Source organism: Paramormyrops kingsleyae, chromosome 10 (assembly GCF_048594095.1).
Source record: "Paramormyrops kingsleyae isolate MSU_618 chromosome 10, PKINGS_0.4, whole genome shotgun sequence".
NCBI lineage: Eukaryota > Metazoa > Chordata > Actinopteri > Osteoglossiformes > Mormyridae > Paramormyrops > Paramormyrops kingsleyae.
The window spans coordinates 26576688-26599457 of record NC_132806.1 but is presented as its reverse complement, the minus strand read 5'-3'; the positions used below and the strand labels follow the sequence as shown (position 1 = coordinate 26599457).

Sequence of the window (22770 nt, the reverse complement as noted above, 5' to 3'; positions counted from 1 at the left end):
CTCGCCCTGTGCCGCGTGAAGTTTCTCCAGGAAGATAAGCTCATACATCTTCCTGCTTTCCACACATATCATACACCCCATTGTCACCCCCCCCCCCCCCTGCTCGAGCCTGACAGAACTGAGCAAACAGACCAAGTGAAATACCTTCTGCAGACCATAAGTAAAGCGCCTGAGACCATCATACTCAATCCCTAACCTGAAGATTGGAATTTGGTGGGAGGGTCTTTAATCTTCCTGGTCACAGTTTCCCGGAGCTTATTCCAGGGCCTATGATAGATTCCAGTGTATCTGCTATGATACTCTGTGGGTTATATAGAGACGACAAGCTTAACTGCATGTCTTAAAATAGTGGAAGGATACTAGAATACCTGAAACAGAAACAGGTGATTCATGCAAACTTCAAATGTACAATAAGGACAGTTTGTGGCTTTGTGCGTTTTCACTCTGTGGCTGTAATCAGATGGTTGCTGGTGGAGGTGGAAAGTTTATGTTCAGAAAGTACAAATCCAGGCCAAGATTTTGTTTCAATCAACCAGTTGAGTACTCTGTGAATGAGACTCTTTATACTCAACTGGTTGGTTGAAACTAAACCTTGGCCTGGATTTGCACTTTCTGAACCTGAACTTTCTACCTCTGTTTGCTGGTTCAAATCCTGTGGTAGGCATAGTGGTTTCTTCATTGGCCTTTGAACAAGGCCTTTAACCCCAATTGCTCCAGGGATTGACTGGCCCTGCTTACTCACCTGTATGTCATTCTGAATAAAAGCATCTGAGAAATAAAAGTTAAAAAAAATATAGCAAAAACAAGATTTGAAGCCCGGAGCTGGAGGTGTAAGGCTACAGTGCTGCCCCCATCCATCTACAATATACAAGAAATGCCTCAGAGCTCAGCTGGAAAATAACCGTTAGCACTCCTTAAGCATGGGAGTTTGCTGAAGGACATGGTTTGGAGGCTGGTCTCAGTGTTGGTACACTTACATTAGTATTAAGTAAAGGTTTCACACTTCAGAAAGGATGTAAGTGATATATTTAAAACAAACAACTAGGAGAAGCCTCACCAGGAGGACTTGAGTTTGTTGGGGTGTTGCATTGTGGGAATCTGGCACCACCCTTCTGCCAGGAGCACCCCCCTGCCCCATTTGAAGGCGATTCACTGGAGGCAGGTGGCCCTGGCTAGTGGGATGTAGGCTACACCACAGCGGCGAAGAGCCTATGATTTGATGGACATAAATGATCCTGGGATGGCTCAGTGGGTAGTTCTATTGCTTCACACCTTCTGGAGTGGGAGCTGAAATCCCACCCCCAATCTGGGTGTAATACGGTGCATTCTCATCTTCACTCTGGTTTCCCGTAGTCCAAAAACATGCAGTTAAGTCAATCAGTGCTACTTCCCTGTGATAAACTAGCATCCAGTGTAGGGTTTGTCCCTCTGCTGTGACCTGTGGTTGATGGAATAGGCTCCATGTTCACCATGGTACCGTAGTAGGTAAAGGATTGGAAGATGGATGGAAGGATTTGTCAAAATAAATAAAACATTAATATCATACCTAAATTATTGAATCTAATGAAGCTCAGGGTTGAACATGCTGGTCTGCATTCCAATATTGAGCACAGCTTGAGGGGTCTAGTGGGAAAAGGTTCACAAATGGCATGCCGGTCACGAATATGAGGTCTAATACATATGGCGGTAAATGGCTGTTAAATGTCAGCATTAATAATAGTTATTGTAAGAGCTCTAACGTTGACGGGACCCATTGCAAGGTCAAGAGGCTATAGGGGTGAAGCACGGAAAAATATGTCATATCTATCCTCTGTCTCCCAGGGTGCACTGCTGCCTGGCTGGCCACATCAGAAGTCTCCCTCCAACTGTCTTCCTCAAAATGACATGCTGAGGCATCTTCTAGACCCTTTCCCACTTCGGAAGGCTTAAGTTGCAGCATATGACACTATCCTTCCACCCCCCGGTGTCTTCAAGGCTCTATTATGTCCAATGGCACACTGCGTGACAGATGTCCACGATCGCGGCTGGACCAGCTGAATGTCACCCAGCCTCGTTTTACGGTACTGGAGCCATAAGCTGGATGAAGACGAGTTCCTAGCTTGCTTTAGCTGATGGATTCTCATTCTGATGGATTTCACCTTACAAATTTCTGTCGGCTTGGCAGGTTTCTCTGTCTCCCAGTTAACCACTGATCCCAGTATCAGCTCTGTTTGCATCCTCAGCTGGAGTCTATACCCAAATGGAACCAGCAACCTTTCAGTCTCAAGTGCAATTCCTCATGTCTGCATATCCAGTGTTTTTTTTTGGTATTATACAGCGTTCACCCCCATGACCTATTTTTACATTCCTACAACCCACCCTTTTTCTCCCTCTGTTCTACAGGACCCACTCAGCACTTTGAACAGGTTAGAATGTCTAAGAGCTGCTAAAGGGCATCTTCTGTAACACCTCCCACCTGGAAAATATGGGGGTATCATATCACTGAGGTGAAGGATATTTTGCCAGTAGATGGTGGTCAGCACTCTCCTTTTCTGCTCTAGAGCATAAGCATGACCATGGATGAGGATGGAGTGTGATCTTACAGAACATGTGTAGTTTTCCAAGGCCCTCATCAGCCCTTCAAGGAGACCGTGATTAGCACAATGAAGATGCTTGCACACATGTATCTAGACATGCCTTCAGCGTAAGAAGATTAATGCAGTTAAATGGGAAGGACCTGGTCAGTCCAACAGCTCTCCACAGCATGCTAAGGACCACCCAGAACATGCCCTGGAATCATAGGATTCCAGCAGAGACCTGCAAGCTGTTGGGTGAAGCTGATCCGTCACGTGTAGTGGCAGCTTGGGGAAATGAGAGAAAGCACTGTGCTGCCATGATGCTATCAGAGAAACCCCCCTCCAGGGTCAGTTCATCCACGGTGACAGTAAATGGGCTGAGTACCCCAACCCCCCCCCCACCCCAGGCTGCCCAGATCAAGATTCTCCATTGATATTGAGGGAACTCAAGGGTTCATGTCTCTCCCAGCAGAGATTAAAAAAGACATTTACTTCACCCCGCCATCCATATATAATGAGACCCTAAGACTGGCCACCCTCCCCTCCGGGATACAGCCCCTTCCACTGCACCCCCTTCAGGACAGAAGGCTTGGAGCTCTGCAGTCCCTCCACGCTACAGCCAGTCATGCACCAGCCGGCTCCACGGACAGGAGGTAGTGATGGGGAGGGGGGGGGGGTGGGCGACAAGCATTGGGGTGCTGGAATCAAATACGACAGTTAGATCTTAGTTAAGGGCAGCGGGAGTGAAAACCTGCAGTTTTTTTAAAAGCCTCTCTCCTTTAAACACTCATCAGCTTGTCCTTCAGATCCTGCTCTGAGATGGCCCCTGATTAGCCACAATCTTCCAGAAGCAAACTAAAGAATCACTTCAGACTCAAGCCGCCGCTGCTGGAAAAACCATGTTGAAATGGGCAAACTATGAAGAGGGGGGACGACAGGAGGAAGGATGGTGGGGGGGGGGGGGGGGGCATCCGTCTAGCTTTCCATCTACAGTTTACTGTGTTGATGTCTTCAGCTCTCTATGGGGGAAAAAAAACACAACCGCTACCTTACAAACGGAGAATAAAAGCGCTCCATGTCACAGGCACAAAAGATTAGAGTCACCCAACCCGCACACAAAGAGCATCACCCAGCATGCAGCCAAAATGATACATGTGTATATTAATTATCATTATGGTTGGAATAACATTAGCATTTCATAGAAACGCATTATAATCCTTGTATCAGGGTGAGAACAAACAGGGCTAATCTCCTCGACAGGCCGGGAGGGGATCATTAGCCTGGTGTCTTGGACACATTCTGAGCATGTCCGACTCGCCAGGAATAATCAAAAGAAACAGAACGGAATAAATCTCCCTTCTTTACCACTCCCCTGCTACCCCATGGCAATTGTCCCTTGACACGGCGCTCTGTGATTACCACGGGGCTTAACTCACCGAGCGCCCATGAGAGGGCTTTGGGGGTCCCCACCATGCCTTATCCTGCCCCGGGCGACTCCTCTAGAGGATGTTACCACATACGATGCGTCGTCAGGCCAGCCGAGTGCATCTGTTCATTATAGATACGGTGGCTGTTACCGCCAGGGTCAGGAAACTCACATGTTCCTCTCGAAACACGTCCACACAATGGCTCTAAAGGAAAGGCATCCATCTGAAAATACATCATCCCCCTTCTTTATGCTACATTTGGCCACATAAATTGCAGAATAAGCTGTTGACTGTATGAAGCCCACTGTTGTCCATTGTCCACATTATTCGTTTATACTATACCAATACTCGACGATTTCGAGGCATGGGCGGCCTCAGGCTGACATTTCACATCCATGTGAATAAACAAAGAGCACAGATTGACAAAAAAAAAAAACAGAAATTATCTGTCAAAAACTCAATCTTCTGAGCGGCAAATAGATCGATGGGCCATAGTGACTGGAGGATGGAACAAAGATTTTATTCAGCACCCCTGTGGTATAAACGGGTAGGCAAATCAATTGACACACAAATACATTTTGCTCTCCAACTGAAACAAGCATCTGATAATCCCCCCCCCCCCCAGAGTCGAGTACAAATACTGCACACGATGATCGATTAACAACACGTGAGCAGACCACGCTCCTCCTCAGACAGTTCCATGCCCTCTGACATTTCACAGGGTGGTACAAGATGGCTACACGCTCTTGTGCAACACGGGACAAAAATAAATCCCATCTGATGGCGGCTTGCTATGGCAGCTAATCTGATATCTGCCGCCATGACACGGGGTTTGAAGGGCCCCCTTAAGTGTGCGTCTGTGTGCTGGGGGCCTTGTGGCTCCCCCTTTTTCTCACTGGGGGCCACAGCCGAGGAGGCTTGAGGCTCCTCGGCCTCCACATTGCAGGCGCTGTGTGGACAGGATGGAGACACACAGCATGCACAATGAGGAGGAAGAGAAACCCAAAGTTGGCTCCGCCCCTAAACACACTTTGCTCCACCTTGTCACATGACAAAGGCAGAGAGATTTAGTTCTGGCACCACTGATCATCACTAATCAGGAGGTCCTGCGTCTTTGCCGCACTTCAAATCATGGATACCGTTGGTAAAAGGGATATTAAACTGCCTCCTGTGTACCCAGTTACTCAGTTCGTGTTTGTCCCATATTTACAATACCACAGAGCCCTGAATCTCCTTATTAATTAATTACTGTCCTTTTTATGGGGCTGACCTCTTCCACTCTCTGCCTCATTTCCACTGTAGATCTGCAGAGCTATGACGAGGGAAGGAGAGCAATTCATGTATATTTAACTGCTTAAAAATGGTAAATCGACAACGACATAAAAAAAAATTAAAAATTCTTCCAGTCCGCCTCAGAATTTAAGAGTGAATCTTTGAGTTACGACCTTCTGATCATGTTGTATGATGAGGAGGTGAGAGTAGTGACACGAGTAGACGTGGTTCCCTTTGCTCCTGCCCCATTTCTAGTGAGCTGAGATGCACAGTCTGGATGCGGCTGGCGGCCCCCGTTTCCGTATAAAGGTGGGGGCAGAGTGGAACAGGGACACCCTTTGGGATTAAGCCCCGTCGTCGCGCCCCTCCTTGGAAGTGCAGAGGAAAACAGCCATCGGAAGGAATTTACATTTTAATTTCCTTAATGAACATTTTCATCCAGTGCAACTCGCACAACTGGCAAGAGACACCTATCAAAAAAAGAAAACCTAGTTATTTAAAACCCCCTTGAAGAAGGTTAAACAAATGCGACAGAACAGGACTTTGAACAACTTTTAATTGTGCTTGATCTAACTTACTAACAGCTTCTGAAGAGTTGTTTTTAACAGAAGAAATATAAAATATAAAATGCATCTGTCTTTTTTAAAATAGCTACCTTTTCTGTCAACCTGCTTCTGATCACAGACATTCTGGAATAAAAAAAAGTTTCCAGTAATATGAACATCTATTGTTCTTGAAGTCTGCCAACTTGTTTGAGTAAAATAAAATTTTCTGTTTTACTTTTAAATGTTTTTTTTTTTGATGTGCAGGAACCTACCAGGAACGAAGACAATCTAATGGGGAAAATATCTGCACTCTTCATGGACTGCAGTCAGATTTTCAACATGTCCCTCAACTGTATCTGTATCGCAGAAAGAACTCAAGACCTCTAGTGTGCCAAGACCCCCGAGCCCATAAAAAAACCTCTAACTGAAGAATTATTATTGATGTGTTACTGTGCTGCCTCAACATTCCTGTAATCTGTATAAGCTGTGAAGACACAGGAGATGCTGCATCAGTCAATCCATCCAAGCCTGTCCCTGTTCCTTCCAAATTGGGTCAGTCTGTCCCAGCTTGTCCACTGTTGTCAGTCTTTACCATTCCTTACAAGCCCATCAAGCTTTGACAGTCATTTATTTCAGTCTTTGTCCTGCCATCTCAGGTTGTCCTGGTTTCTCCCACTCTGTCTGGCTTTCCATCTCACTTAGTGGCACTGTTGGAACATATTGTTTCATGCCACAGGAAACCATTAACAAGCGGGAACTGCGTGAATAGATTGTGAAGAGAGTAACAGTTCTTTAAGACAGAAATGTCACTGAAGAATGTTGTGTGTTGCTTTTATTTGCTCGGACGGTTTTATCCCTCTAAAACTACTCTGAAACTAAGATTTTAACTTTAATGGTTGTCCTAAACAATCAGGAATATCCCCTTTATGGGATGAAAGGGAAGTGTGGAATGTTTAGCTGATTCCCACTCCTCTGAAATCCCTGTTGCCTTTCTCCACAGGGGGGAATCAGGAAACACAAACCTTCTGATGACACACTTTCATCATCCCCTCTTACTGCCATATTGTGATCGAAAAAAAGAACTGCGGCTTTTTTTGTTAACAGGCCATGTGTTGCGGAATCATAAATATTTGATTTTATCAGACGGCACCCCGAAAAGAAAAAAAAATGCAATTTCAGCAGCTTAGAATAGGAGCAAGAATGAGAAGAACATGCTTTATCAGAATTGCTTTCTACAGCCATTCACGTTACGGCGATTTCCATCCAGATATGATCTAGAAGGTCAAAAAAAATCAAAAGGTCATAAAAGTCAGACTGCTATTTTTTTTTATGTGTGACAAACAACAAAAACCTGATCTTTAACAAATCTTTAAAATGCTGGGGAGGGAAACTGGGAGGGTGGACTGAGGGACGGATGTCAGCTGAAAGCCAGATTAACAGAGAAACGTGGCTCATAAGCCCCGAGAACCAAGTGAAATAAATATCTGGAGGGTCTGATGCTGCTAATGACTCCGCAGTTGATACAGGTAAGCAGTGCAGAGCGTCCAAATCCCAGACAGACAGACAGACCTCTGCTCGGATCATGATGGCAACAGGCCAGAACAACAACTGGAAAAGCAGCGATAAGAAAGCAGCTCCTCTGGGAAACGGAAGAAATTAGAAGAGTCTGGTGTTTGGCGACGTCGCCTTGACCGGCGGGAAACACTCCCTAAACGTTCCTGCGGGGGGCGCAATTTCAATGGGCCATTAGTGCCGCATGAGGGAACGCTTCCAAGCGAGGCTCGACAAAAGTGTCCCCGGAGGTTCAGGGGGGCAACGTCACCTCTTTCGGTTTTGGCACAAAACACCGCGGCAAGTAGACAAACGCCACGCTGATGGAGACCCGCCGGTGCAGCGTTTAATTCAAAGCAGACCATTCATTAAGGAGTCAGGTCTGTTCTCTTAGGCTAAACATTTAATCATACAGAAGAAGAGCATCCGAGGCAGAATACACTAACAGAGATGCCAGGCCATTCCCCGGCCCTCCTGGGTCTGGAACGGAGACAAATGAAATAGCCGTGAAGAGCAATTTGCCAGTAAATATATGTTTCGAGTTGTGCATACTGCAGATATTTAGCTTGGCTGCCTGCACAGTAAGATTTAAAACAATTTCGCCAATGCATTAAGAGCAGAGATTTTACCAAGGCAATTACAGAGATAGCTCAGGTGAGTGGACTAACCAGTCCTCTGGGATGACTTTGACCAGTGAGCCAATCCATCCATCACTGCATCAATGCAGTGAGCTCAGAGCCTATTCCAGGAAGCTGATTTGTCCATCTTCCAAATGCTTATTATGGACAGGGCCACCGAAGGCAAGGGGTCACCCTGAATACAACAGAAGACTGATATTTTATTAATCTTCATGGGGAAATTCTCTCTTCTGCTACCCCATTTTGCTCTGCATGAGACACACATACCCAGGCCAGAATAAGGTCGCAAGGCGAGTCATCCTGCAGCACCTCTAGCGCTGGGAGTTAAGGGTCTTGGTCAGGGGTCCAACAGCTGCATTGGTCTGCCAGCCTCGGGACCTTCCGGTCATAGGGAAAAGTCGCAACCCGCGGAACCACCCCCCACCAGGATACTGCCCAGAGCAGTGCACATACGTACACTCAAGCACATAATCACATACGATAATCAAATTAAAGACACGGATTAGCTTTACTGCGAGCCTGAAAGAGAATCTAGAGTACCCAAAAGAGCAGAGCAGAGGTCAGATCCAAATCCCAAAGCCTGGAGGTATGAGGATTTCTAACCAATCAGCATTTGTTTACATAAATTCCAAATTAGACTTACGGTCTCACTGGTAATACTGTCGCTATTCAGCCATTCATTAGACAGCCACTCATACTGAAGAATGGGGCATTTCGAAGCTTGCAGGCCTCACCAAGCAAGGTACCGTAATGCACACAAAGCACCCGACCCGGCGTCACCATCCCCCTTCTGATGGCATGTTTACCTTCATGCACTCTTCTCCCAGGAGGAGGGATCAGTAGAGGAGAAAGGATGGGATCTGTGGATGGGTGTTACTGTCTCTGGAGCACCGGGTGAGGCCCAGATGAGGCGGTGTTGCTCTCATCCTCAGGGTGGACACAGTAGTTGGGTCTCAGGGGACTGGGGACTGGGGTTAGTACAGCACTGTCCCTTGCTGGGTCTCACCTATTTGTCAGCTGCCCAAATTGTCATGGGAGAGTAAGTTCCCCAGTTATATGCTGTGGTGAGTGAAGTGCGGTGTGCTGGAGGGTGTCGGGCATGCGGTGAGGTGTGGTGCTGATACAGGTGCAGAAAACTGACAGAGCTGGAAGGTTGATATACAAAATAGCTTCTCAACCAGGTGCTCTGTGAAGGCTCCTTCCCACCCCTCACCAAGGGCACCTTCACCAGACGGGCAAACATCCCATGGGTTCACAGAGCATGGAAATCACGTATTTTAGGGAGAGGTCTTAACTGGAGGAGCTGCTTAAAATTTCTGGCAAATCTTCTCACCCATTAAAGAATTTGAAAGAATTGCCCTAGCAACACTCCTCCAGGTAGGGCTGGGAACTGAAAATAGGTTCCAAATTAGAACAGATAACAAAAAATACCCGTTACCAGGTACCCAATGTTTTTTTCAAATTTCGGTTCCGCTTCTCAATTCCTAAACATTACATATCTGCAAGGACGTGTGTGGCTATCTGCCAGGACCTGTTGTAGATGAATACGTCATATATCAACACGCTACAGCCATGTGTTTAGACACAAGCCGGCATTCCTGACGACAGTGCGAAAGATAGACAGTGAAGAGTCAAAAGTGTAGTTTCACTTTAATAGAGAAAACGACAACGCTTGACACACATCGAATCCATTCTTAAATTACATGACTGCTGACATTAATGATGCTGTTTTGGCCAAAGCCTATTTATATACTAGTCGCCCCAGCTTTCTGATGCATTAACGTTTAGGTTTGTAAAATCACATCGGTTGAAATAAACACATTTATTTCACAAAGGTGTTACTTTCTTTACTTCTGTCCGTTCACTCATTTGTCAGCTATTTATTTAATGTAAAACTTCCCAACTACTGTCTTTGATTAATTACCAAACATTTAAGGCAGCATAGGATCGATCTGAAAGAGTGGAGGCGTGTTTGATGCCCGCGGCATCAGGGAGAGCCGGCCGTGATGCACCAAAGGAAAGAAACTGAGGAGCGTCACAGAGCGGTGTGGTGAAAGGGCTACAACCCTTCCGAATTACAGCCGCCTGCCAGGAAGGCTGCAATATCTCCGCTTGAGGAGCTTATTTCTGCTGAGGATGACCTCAAGGTAAAAGTTTTAGCCAACAACACTGAACAAGGAACGTCCATCTCTGTCGCAGATGTACAGAGAGGCCACCAACAGGGACATCTGATGACCCTGCTGCTTGGCGACGGCACAGCAGAACCACGTACCTTTTGCTGTCAGAGTTGGCCTCTTCATATTTATGTATGCAGGCCTCCTCAGCTCTGAGTGAGAGAGATGTCTTGAATGAGGGGGACACAGTACGCCCAGAAAGATCACACATACTACCAGAAAAGGCAGATATGCTCATTTTCCCAACAAGAGCTGTTAAATTGCTTTCGTCTTTATCATACCCTCTGTTGCTGAAGTTGACTTGGTGTTTTGTTTTGGTTGCAGGCAGGTGTTGTGTTCTGCACTAAATGCACTTTAGTTAGAATTTTACTCTCAATGCTGCTGGGACATCCTGAATGTTCAGAATAAAGATATTTTTTTGTTATCTAAACATTTGTCCACCTTTTTTTTTTACATTATGGAAACATAATGGGGAATCGATAAGAACCGGAATCATTAAGCAGAACTGGAATCAATAAAATTTAAACGATACCCAACCCCATGCCCCGGCTGAAGCCCCTACAGCCCATAACCCACTTGAGTGAATATAGCCCATGCTGGACAGCAGAGAAGCCCTAGCAATTCATTTGTGGGCAAGGTTAAAAGGGGCTCTTCAGACAGGATCACAGACCATGACTGCTTCCTGTTCCTTCTGCCCATTACATCTGTCCATTCATGCTCTGTAACCGCTCATCCGGCCAGGGTCAAGGCCCAGTCTATTCCGTGCCTCCTCACTCCACCAGCAAATGAAGTCAATGGCCTCATTTAAACAGCGAGGGCTGGGAGGGGGGGCCGCTCCCCTTCCTTGTTGGAAAGTTCCCCCTGAATTCCTCCAGTTACTTATATGAGGCCCCATCCCTCTGTGGACCAGCAGGCCCAGGGGATGCAGAAGATGCGGGGAACAGAAATACCTGGGAAGGAGATACAGAGAGAGGCCTGTCTGCTCATGCAAGGGTCTGCACCACTGCTAGTACCAGGAACATAAGCATTATGAGACTCGAAAACAAAAGGGAAGGTGCACTGTGCTCGCACTCTGCTCAGCTCCTGAGCATAGAGCCAAGACGTCAAGGAAGTGAACAGTGCACAGCCCTAACACACTAATGGTACACAGCAGGCCATAGCATTAGCGGTACCCTGCTTTATATTCTTGCGGACACTTGTGGAACAAGCCACCATGCTAACATTTTCTGTCGTCTGTTATCCAGTTCAGTGCACCTTGGGATTGACTCACAAAGCGCATTCTGTGGCCACCACTGCCTGTCCTGTTCATCAGAATGCCACGTTTTTCGGGCTGCATCGTGGCTGCCTCCATCCCGGAGGGAGATGTGGGCTAGACCAAGCCTGTCAGGTGATGACTACGCTTTTTTACCTGCTTGAGACACTGGAACATCGAGTCGATGGCTCTGCTCTCTGTCCGTCAGTCTTTGGGCAGTGTAAGCCCCGAATGGCATAGCAGCCTTGCTTCCCAATGCAGACACACACGCGCTGCAGAGAGGTCCTGCCACAGATGCAGTGGGGTGTGAAATTGCGAGAGACTTAGAGCAGTACAAGGGAAAGGCAGCTGCATCCTAGGACTGAAACTGAGACTGGCTTGATAGGCATGGTGGAAGCAGCTCTATACTGCACTCTGCTGGATGTGCAAATACTACCACACCACAGGGCACTGACTAAGCAAATACCTCCACACTGCACTGCCTAAGCAAATACCTCCATACTACTGAGCACTGCCTGAGCAAATACCTCCACACTGCACTGCACTGTCTAAGCAAATACCTCCACGCTGCAGAGCACTGCCTGAGCAAATACCTCCAGATTGCAGAGCACTGCCTGTGTGAGTCAGTACTCTGTGGGCTGAACAAGGGCCCCTGGTGAGCTGCTTAGTGCTGTCCTTCCATAAAGTCTGTTCTCCATTGTTGTAAATCTGACCCATCTCTCAACATGCCACTTGACCCTCACTGCTACTGGAGGGTGTCACTCAGAACACAATGTGATAAGAGTCTCCTGATGAGTGTGTGCTGACCTCCTGAACTGCTTCTCCATGGATATTTCATGTCAGGTTTCTTCCAATCTGGGATTATCACCTGTTCCATGGAGAAGCACAGCAGGACACATCTACTGTCAATATGAAAACACTCAGAAAGAGCTGGATCGCTGTCTAAACCAGTTGCTCATTAGTGAGGGGCTTACAAATAAGTATAGGTGGCTGACAGCGCCACCATCAGGCCTGTGTGATAGCTTCGGCTTTCCTGCCTTTCTACCACCCAGGAGGGCGTATGCTAGACTGGGAGGCCTGGAAGAGTGGGGAGAAAAAGCCAACAGGAGGAAAAAAAAATAAATCAGCATGAGAGTAGAGGAAGAGAACATAACAAAACAGGGTGTCCTGCAGCCAGCCGGCGGCTGCTGCTCTGCAGAGAGGCTGCTTCCGGAAGCCGCTGTCTGCAGACTGCAACCCAGAAGCACTGGCAAGAAACAGAGAGGAGGTAGCACGTCAGGCATGCCCCCACCAAGCCGCCGCTTCTCACTCACCAGGGACTGGAGCCGACCTGCCCCCCCCCCCCCCCACCCCCGTTCACCCCCCAAGCAGACTGTCAGTCTGGACAACGATGAAGATCTAATCACCGTCCCCGGCAGATGTGTCCCAACGGAGCCCCGGCAGCTCACTGATCCGAAACCCCCTCTAAGATCTTAACTTAGGAGGGAATACGGGGCTTTTCATAGACCTCAAGGATTTACAGAAGTCCTTTCAGAAGCTGTTAACATCGCAATTTAAATCCTACGCTGCTGCTAGTCAGGCCGCGCTGCAGGCGAATACGACCGAGTCTGGAAACTCGTATACTCCTTCCTCTGTTTACTCCATCCGAGGTCTCACAATCGCAACGTTCATCGTGGCCTGTCTGTAATCCTCACCCCGCAAGAAGGGAACAGCACTTCCGGGGAAAGATTCGGATCTTTTTAAGAAGGTGCACCAAACCGATAAAGATGCAGAGGTAAAAAAAAAAGAAAAGAAAAGAAAAAAATGTTTCTGCCGGCAGTTCGGATCACTCCCAATCTATCACATTCAGCCGTCTGTTTCAGCCGGTGATATAAATCACGGCCAGACAGCAATTTACTTTGCACATTACTGCACTGCAAAATCTCTCCGCACACAAGCAAGCAAAGCTTTAAGGAAAGCTAATTATCACTGGCTTTAGCTGTAATTTAATTTATTTGTGTGTGTATGGTGTGTGCATGATGTGTTGTAATTTGGAAGAAAATAAACACGGGTCAGTTTCTGTTTTTGAAATAGCTGCAATAGCTGTGTGAGTCTAATTACTAGTTTATGACAGAGGGGCGAAAACTTCTGGAGGCAAAATCACAAAAACACACCCTGTATGTTGGCCATTTACGACCATCTGTGTGTGTGCGCGTTTAATAATTACATTGTGGGGTGCAGATTCCCCAACAATGCGATAAAAAATTGTAGCTTTTCACCTTCACATTTTTTTGGTTCCCACAAGGGGAAATTCAATTTAATAAATATCTGTGAATGCAATCAAAAAAGTAATAAAGCCAAAAGTTTTGTTTTTGTTTGATTACTTATGGTTAAGGTTAGGGGTGTGTTAGGGTTAGGGTTGTCATTGTTGGTATTCGGGTGCCCATATCATAACCATTAGGGTGTGTGTGTGTGTGTGTGTGTGTGTGTGTACGTACGTGTGTGGGAGTGTGCGTTTATGTGTGTGTGTGTGGGAGTGTGCGTGTGCCCGTGTTTGCAAGTGTCATTTTAAAACTTCATCAGATATTCAGATAAACCAGCATTAATATACTATGTGCTGTAAGCAATCAGAGTGGCCAACAGGTGAACTTAGAAGAGGCCAAGCCGTTATATACACAGCGCAGTACATGGTGTATTCGTTTTCCAAATCGCTGACAAAACTGTTGATGCATGACAGAGTGCCTTGGAGCATTCCCCTATTCCCAGGGCTGCTCTTTAAAAAAAAAATTTAAAAAAAGACTGAAAATTTCCAACCAAATGGTCTCCAGTCTCCATTAACTACAATAGAGCCCATCTGTCCATCATTCCAACCATCCAAATCCAATAACAATCCAGTATATGGGGGGACCCAAGTCACCAGCAGGGTTTACCACCACTCGAACCATACATTTGTGTGGGCCTCCTGAAGTGTGCCCCCCCCTGCTGGCCACAAACAGTCACTACACTGAGGGGGGATGACGTTTTGAATGGGGCCCCAGAAAGAACAAACCCCTGTCTGTATCCCTTGCTTATCCCAGGCATCATAGGGCCAGGGGGACACCGTGGACAGGATGCCAGTTCATTCCAGGGCACGTACACATACATCACAGGCAATTCAGAGACATCAGTGCATTTAACAGTGCATGTCTTTAGACTGTGGGAGGAAACTGGAATTCCCAAAGAAAGCCGCACAGCAGGAGGAAACTCCGACAAACACAGAGCCAACAGGGGGATTCAAACCACCAATCCTGGAGGCGTGAGAGTACAATGCTAACCAATGAGCCGCTAATTAAAATCACCCGGTGATCTATAACAGCAATGCTGGCCCATCATCCACCCATCTTCCGACCTCAATACAGGGCTGCGGCTGTGCCTTTCAGCATTCATTACAACCTGCACTATCACACGGCGCCTCGTCAGAGAACGACCCAGGTAATTTGATCGCGAGATGAAACGGGCTTCGGTGTTTGGGTCCAGCTTGATTGGCTGAGCTGCCAGTCAGTGTTAACCCTCCTGACAAACGCTTTCTCCCGTGCGAGTGCCTGCCAGTTCCTGAAGGTGTGTGCGCGCGCGTGCTCAGCGGAGCGGAGGAGTTGAGGGATGCTTCGATAACTAAATACGAACAAATCAATGATCAGTTCTTCATTCATCCTGCTGGGATGCAAATTGCCATTAACCGTTTCAGTGCTGCGATTGCAAATAATATGAGAGTAAGGATATGCTCGGGGAAGCGCCAAGAAAGTAACGCGTGAGCAACGAGCAAATTAATCACAAGTCGCAAGTGTACAACAGAACTTAAATTTATCCAGCTGGTCCTGATTGGACAGGCTGTTTTATATGGAGAGCTGGCTGGATTCAGGACGATGTGAGGAGAGCTGACAAAGAGGCAGGAGCTGCGAGGCGGGACACGGGCTCCTTCACACACTAACATTTCGCTTTTTTGTTTGTAGTATTTCATTTTCCACTGTAAGATATTCTTTAGTAAGCTTTTTCACCATTCAGACTCCTTACAAACGCCGTACCCCTGTTTTCGTCTCCGGTTCTGTACTGTATTTTTTTTCATGAGGTTAAACCCACACTTCTGCCCACCCTTTCTTCCCTTGGGGGAGACCACTCTGCTCCACAATACACTGAACTAGATAACTCATTAGATACCTACTTAATGAAAACTGTCTGAAGGCCGCTTTTCATTATAGTATGAGGTGCCGGTTTTTGTGTTTGGTTTATGCCAAAGGGAAAAGTGTTCAGAAACACAACCACACACACACACAGACACACACACACACAGAGTAGGCCCAGTCATTCAGCCTCTTTTTCAGTTCTTTAAAACAGTAACCCACACACCTCATGACCTCCCTATCATTATCTAACACACCTTCTTGGGCAGTCTTCGGGGTCTTGCTATCTCTCCAAGTTCATTTTCCAGCTTGCCATAACCACTCATTAAAATCAAATATCATTAATAAGGTGGGTGACACAACAGGGATAATAGACATAAAAATGTTCCCTTGCCTTGCTGGGCAGATTGTGCTAAGGGTGACTACTGCTCAAACATAATGATGCAAAAACCATCTAGATTTAGAGCAACTAGAATATTAGTGACCACTGACTAAAGGTCCCCAGCTCCGTAGCAGGATGCGAGTGTAATTCAATCCCAGAGTTCTGCGTTTTAAACATGCAATATGATGGCTCCATGTCTATTACCAGCATATATTTACATTTTTGATAGCAGTATATTTTATAACAACTTTATAATCTGTCTGGTTTGGGAAACAAAAACATTAATCAAGATAACAAGCATGGGCTGTGGAATTTACACACACGTCCCCAATCTGAACGCAGCAAACCAGACGAAGGGAAACCCAAAGAGCAACCAGTACAGCAGAGATGCCCACAAATCAAAGGAGAGGCCAAGGGCGGACAGCGGCAGTGAGGCAGCCAGGATCCACAGGGTAACCGCATCCAAATCGTGTCTCTGACAGCAATGCACCGCTCCACAGAAAACTTAAAGCCCACATCTTCCCCAACACACAGACAGCAGCCAGTTTGTGTCTCTCTTCTGAGTGAAAAGGAACATAACTTTGCACTTCCTTATGAACCCCTAATATGAAAGCAACCTTTCCCCAGGCCTGTTTATTTTTTGGGTGGGCTGTCAATTTTTAATATCACATTATTCAAATCGTGCACTGACAAGTGAACTTCTTTGGATAAAGGTGTCTGTTGAATGAATTTAAAATAACGACAAAATGAAGTTAAATGCTAAATGCCAAGGTTCCTGTACTTTTGTGCGCTAACCATGAGAACTAATGTATTTAGCGTTGAGCGTTTGTATGAAAAAAAAGATTATAGGAATTAGATGGAACGGAGCTCTCTGGTTTAGCTGTGAAAACAGTTTAATCCCCTCGCTGTCATCTTACATCTAATTTTTAATGGAGTTAATCCTTTCCACACTGGATTATATTGACACCAGAAAAAAATCTATACATCTGAGTTTATATCTGGTAATGGGGTTGTCATCTACTTTGTAAGGTAAGGAGCATGAGTTCAAATCTCCACGGCCTACGTGTCTCTGGCAAACAGGGTGTGCACTTGCCGTTCAATGTGAAACTATGACCATTCAAAGTGTCTGGTGTCTGTCTACAGGTCATCAGGTTCTGCTCACCGCTCCCAGAGGGTTGCCATGGCAACATCAGAACACCCCCCCCCCCCCTTGCCGGCAGCCCATGAGTTTGAGCTCCTGCAGTGCCTTGTTGAAGATGAGGAGCACCTGCAGGGTTGGCGTGGGGGGGACTGGGGTGGGGTTTGAAAGATTGCAGCGTAGCGCACAAACAGTAATGCGTCACAGCAGCATTCGCAGCCCCAGCGGGCATGTGTGTGGGGGGGGCGGCCGGCTGGATGGAGCTCGCTGCTGTTCCCACTGTGCAGTGGCCTTGGCTGGTCCACTCAACAGAGTCTGCATGTCATTGTGCGAGCGTGAGCTAAGGAACCTTTTCCGCAGACTGCTCACAGCCCCCAGGTTCTACCAAACAGATTTCTGCCATCTTTATTATCCCCCACACTCACCTTACCAGCTGCTCTTATTCACAGTGACCTACACAGCTCAGGACTTTACCTGTTCATGCAAGTAGGTGTCTAACTGCAGGTGACTCACACCTCCAGGGTTCTGGGTTCGAACCTCTGCTCTGTGTGTACAGCTTGAATGTCCTCCCTGTCTATCCCATGCTTTCCCACCACAGGCCAAAAACACCCAGTTTAGATACATTGGTTGTTATATTGTCATAGTGTTTGACTGTGTGTGTGCCCAGTGATGGACTGGCATCACATCCAAGGTGCCCAGTGCTGCCTAAGATTACTCTGGCAAAGGCAATGCCCTGAAACAGTTCAGAACAGCAGAAATGGTGTCACAGTAAAACCTACTGAAAATAAATTCAACCATTCTTGAAATTTGACCCACCATTTAATGCGATAGTCAATTTTACTGTTCAGTAAAACAGGCCAGATCCAAAAGCCAATATCCAAAACTGCTTTGTCTTTCAATTATCCAACCATTTAAACATGTCCATAATCATAAGGTTTAAAATAACAAGGTACAGTATACAGGGAATCCATCTTTCAACACAGCTTATCCAGCACAGGGTTTTGGTCACCTTGGCACCTATCAAAGGGAGCACAGGGCACAGAGCATGGCACACCGTGGCTAGGATGCCAGTCCATTGCAGGGCACATGCTCACACATACAGTCAGACATAATGGGCAATTGAGACACCAATTAAAACAGCGTGTTCTTAGACTGCAGTAGGAAACCAGAAATCCCCACGGCATACTCCGACACGGAATCAGTCGTGTTTGCATTACCCCAGACTATTTCCCCGCATTCCAGCGTAGGGCAATGCCACCGTTTTCATATTTTCCGCTTTAGGCGTAACGAAATAAATAATTCTTTATAATATAAAAGTGACTGACATAAATGTCTACAATATTTTTCTACTTCAAAATGTGACAGAATCATTCAGAGTTTCATCATGCCATGGTCGCATGAGGATTTCTTGGCAGCTTCCAGCGATGAACGTCGAAATCGCAAAGGGAGCACATCTGGAGTCGGCTGGTGAAATACCGTTTAGGGGACAAGGGGTCTTCTCTGAAATGCACCGTCTCTTTCAGACACCAACGCTGCCATGGAGTACCTGTCGTTTGCGCACGTCCTTAACAAGCGCTCTCAAATTAAAAGGACGACTTCGAAGTAGATGTTTCACACCCATGCGTCACATTACTGTCAGTATATATAAGTTGTGCGACACGTGCCCCTCTTTTAAATGTAAATCAACAGAATAAAAGTCAGCACTATGTAAAACGCGACGCCTTGCTCTGTTTTTTTTTTCTTCCAAAGCGCGGTTGAGTGTTTTTTCATTCAATTTTTCTCGAAACTACTGTATTTAACACCGTTAAATAAGTCATCGTATCTCAAGTTAGGGCACAGCTGGCATGGAGAATGGCGGAGTGACATATGCAGCTGAAAAAATAAGGTAGTATTTGCATATAATCGAATGCACTTTTTCTATAAGGAAAACCCATGGGAATATTCTAGTTGCTGGGGATGTGATATAATACGCAGTCGCAGAGAAGTTAAATGGAACCATATTCTAGAAATTAGACTCACTGGTACTCGGTGCACAGGTGGAGTAACTGAGGTTTAAATAAAGCGCGCGGACCATGATTAATCTCAAAAAATTAACGCTGTAACAATTTTGCATAAACGCAGAAAAGAAAGCAAAATCACAAGTAGGCTAGATTTTTAATCATTAGATTCTGCAAAGCGGTCAGCATGGTACAGAAGGCTAGAGAATTATCCCAGAGTTCTTGAAAAGCCCTTTTCTACACAGAATTATGTTTTGGGAACGTCACCCTACTTCGTGTAATCTAAAAATGCAAAAAATTATTTAAGCAAAATATTACCTACAGGTAGAAAGCAGAAATGACTGGGACTTCGGCTCTTGCGCTTTTATAGCTGTCTGTAGTTTTAATTTATTTAGCCCTAAGTACAGGAAAAAAATCTCAGGTTTTACCCACCTAAAACGGAGCCTCCAATGCGTAAAAGGAGCGGTTAAACCACAATAAATAGGAACGTCGGGTGATGACAACGACATTATTATGCCAACACCATTAACTTCTATCCCTAATCGCTTTCCCACAGGCTTAACATTGTCTACACTTTGACGCATGACTGAGTTGAAATGACAAATTATATTACATCATACATCAGTATTGCAATACATTTGTGAACGATACATATACAGCCATACATCAGATCGTTGTCTAATACTGCGTTTTGATTCTCGTTTTGAACCAATAGTGTGTGAAAACCTAACGTGAACTCATTCGCCAAATAAAAACGGTCTAAAATATCATCTGAACAAGTAAAAAGTTTTTCTTTTATTAATGTGCGAAACCTGCCACTTCCACATCAGAAGCGTACTCCCCGCAACAGAAATGCAAAGAAAAGCTACAAGTATCATTTGTTTCAAAAGCACAAAAATCATACCTGCGACGCGAATTCCAGACGATACAGTTCGTAAATTCAGATCGCCGCCGCAGTATGTCTGCTTACTTCATTCTCCACCTCTAATTCCGATACATTTACAGTCATCAGCCAGAGCACGGCGTTGGGTCCACACTCAAACCAATGAATGAAGAGACAGAGAGCCGTCGTAGGACCGCAATCTCAACCATCAGCAGCGTGCATGTTCGGGCAGTCTGTGAGCGGGCTGTGAGCTGCGGTTAAAAAAGCCTGGCGTGGGTCCAGGACGGACAGATAGGACACGAGAAGCTGCCCTGGATCTTCCTTCTATACGGAAGGCAGTACAGTAAAACTGCATTAACGTATACAAACTTGCCGACCCACTTCTGTCCCCTGAGCACAACCAAAGAATGAATTCAAGGTGGGGCCAGGTCTCACGTTATTAGCACATCCCGCTACCCATAGTTTCTAAGCGATGTCGAGGCATTTCCTTTTAAAGTCAGCACCTATGGTGATATTGTTGCGTGTTTAATGAAGCTGACATTTAATAAAATTCGTCATTTAGCAACCAACAGTTAACTCTACTGGGGTAGTTCCAATGGATGCTGTGAAGGTGACCCTTGGATGCAAACAACATTACGTTTCAAGCCATTTAAGCGTTATTAATTATTCAGGTACTCGATTAAATTCATATTCCAAGGAAGGGGCTATCCATTATATTAATTGGCAGATTGTTGTCCCTTCTGAAATTGACGTAAAAGAACCATTCAGTAAATTAGCCCATCTTAATTGCTTCCCTTCCTCAACGGTCTCAAATTAGTATATATGAGCTTTGATCTATATAAATTAATCTGTAAAATAACAGTGTGAAACAAATTAGGTACATGTTATCATCACATGGGCCTAGTATTTTGTTTTGTAAATTGGTCGTCTCTTCTCCATGGAGTTCTTTATTCATTTGCTTTTTCTGTAATTGTTAGCAGGCTAAATAGTGTTAAGTTTCACGACAGAAATAAGAAATCCTAACATGCCCAAATCAAGCTTAGTCATAAAACGCACAAAAACATATGCGATGCGATTTTGTGTACATAGTTCTCCATTTCATTACAAAATTTCAGGCGATTTAAGGAAATGAAAGCTTAAAAAGCTTAACGGTGACTTGCCTATCTCATAAAACAATTATTTTAAGTTTTTCGTATAGGGCTAAAAGTTAAATTTACGTGTGTATGTGTTATCTGAGGATCTGTTGAAAAAAAGTCGTGAATTAACAAATATTCACATCTCGTTTGTAAATCTTTGACCATGCAGCATGTGATAATGTAGGAGTTTCATATATAAGATATGGAATATTGAATGTGGGAGTCTTGAACAGGTCGTTTAACCTGTTTTTCACGCAGTTCACACTCATCTCAACCAAAAGTCGTTTTACTCAAAGACGTTACGGTCACATTTATATAGAATGTTTTAGATGAATTTGGATAGTTAACGACATTTACAATGATTCGATCGGTTCTTTAGATATTTTGTTTTTATGTGACCATCAAAACATTGTATATAACGAATCAAAATTTCAATATAGAATTATGAAAACATTTTACACAAGCCTGTTGATAAAACAAAATAAAATACACCGTTTAAAATATATTCCCCAAAACTTTGAAGCCCTAGCGAAACGCAGCATGCGCATTTAAACGCATAAAAATTACGTCAGGTTCTGCCATGTTTGGAAACATGACGCGTCTTCCCGCCACTTCTGTCTCCAAATATATGATTCGCAATAAAGACAAGTCACATTATTTCTCTTTTCGTTCGTAGATTTAAGCAATTTAATCATCAAAGTGTGCGCGAAAACACTGAAGCACTGATGTTGAGGTCTGTGAGCAGCATCAAATTTCTCCATTTTGAGTCAGATACCGAATCCAGGAAAGACATAATTACCAATTACACCCCACCGAATGTCTGAGCATGAAGCCCACAACACGGGATCTTCCAAACATCGGCGGGTGAACAAAGCTGCATGTTCTCACTCAGAGCTGACGTCTCCCAGCGCCTCACTACGTATTACACAACATTCCGAAAATGAAATTAAATACATCTTCAAATACAACCTTTCATTTGACTGGGCTAAAACCAGCTCTCCTAAGAACTAAAATGACAGCCCGGATAAACGCAATCGCTTATTTGTCTTGTGGGTCATTTTGCTGAAGAATTCTCTCCATTCATCATTGTCTATTGACTAACGAAAGCCATATTGATCAAAGAATAAGATCATTATAAACTCAAAGGCTGGTTTCATCTTATCTACTGAAGAAAAAAAAAGTTCTACAAACCATCCTTCACAGGTGACACAGGAAAGTAGCCTATTTTTTTGTTTTCTTAAGAATAGTGCAGGATTTCAAACTAACTTTTTCTTCTGACTGCAGTCCTGGAACAGTTTTCGTGAACAATTTGATAACCACACCATCGAATCAAAAGTTCTCAATCAGTACTGAACTGCAAAAAGATATAAAATGTATCTGTATGCATGTATTCAGCATCTGGGTTGTTAACTCTTATGATTCTGGCGTGACACTCACTTTCAGACTCTCACCGTTGCACAATACATCTTATGGCAAATTTATATTATTCCACTATAAACTTAAAATTAGCTACAACCAGAGCGTTGGTGTAGTTTGCAAACCGTACAGTCTATTTTAGAATAGAATAGAATCTTTATTGTCATTGTCAAGGTACATCTGTGTAAATTTGTGTGCATGTGGGTGCAGAGTTTGTCTTGAGTTGAAAATCTCACTGCAGCCAGCAGACCATATAGGAGATAGGAGT

At 45.0% G+C, this 22770-nt stretch overlaps 1 protein-coding gene across 9 annotated transcripts in view; it reads right to left on the bottom strand.

Annotated features, from left to right (window-relative positions):
* htr2cl1 (5-hydroxytryptamine (serotonin) receptor 2C, G protein-coupled-like 1) overlaps nucleotides 1–22770 on the bottom strand; it is a 116893-nt gene that overhangs the window by 32179 nt on the left and 61944 nt on the right. The window contains exon 1 of one of the 9 annotated variants that reach the window (XM_023797641.2): nucleotides 19972–20167. The exons of 7 other annotated variants lie outside the window; for them this stretch is intronic. The gene's annotated coding sequence lies outside the window, so the exon portion shown is untranslated. Of the gene's footprint in view, nucleotides 1–3991; nucleotides 4084–19971; nucleotides 20168–22770 lie in introns of those variants that run through there. One more of the 9 variants, XM_023797646.2, reaches the window with a different exon arrangement.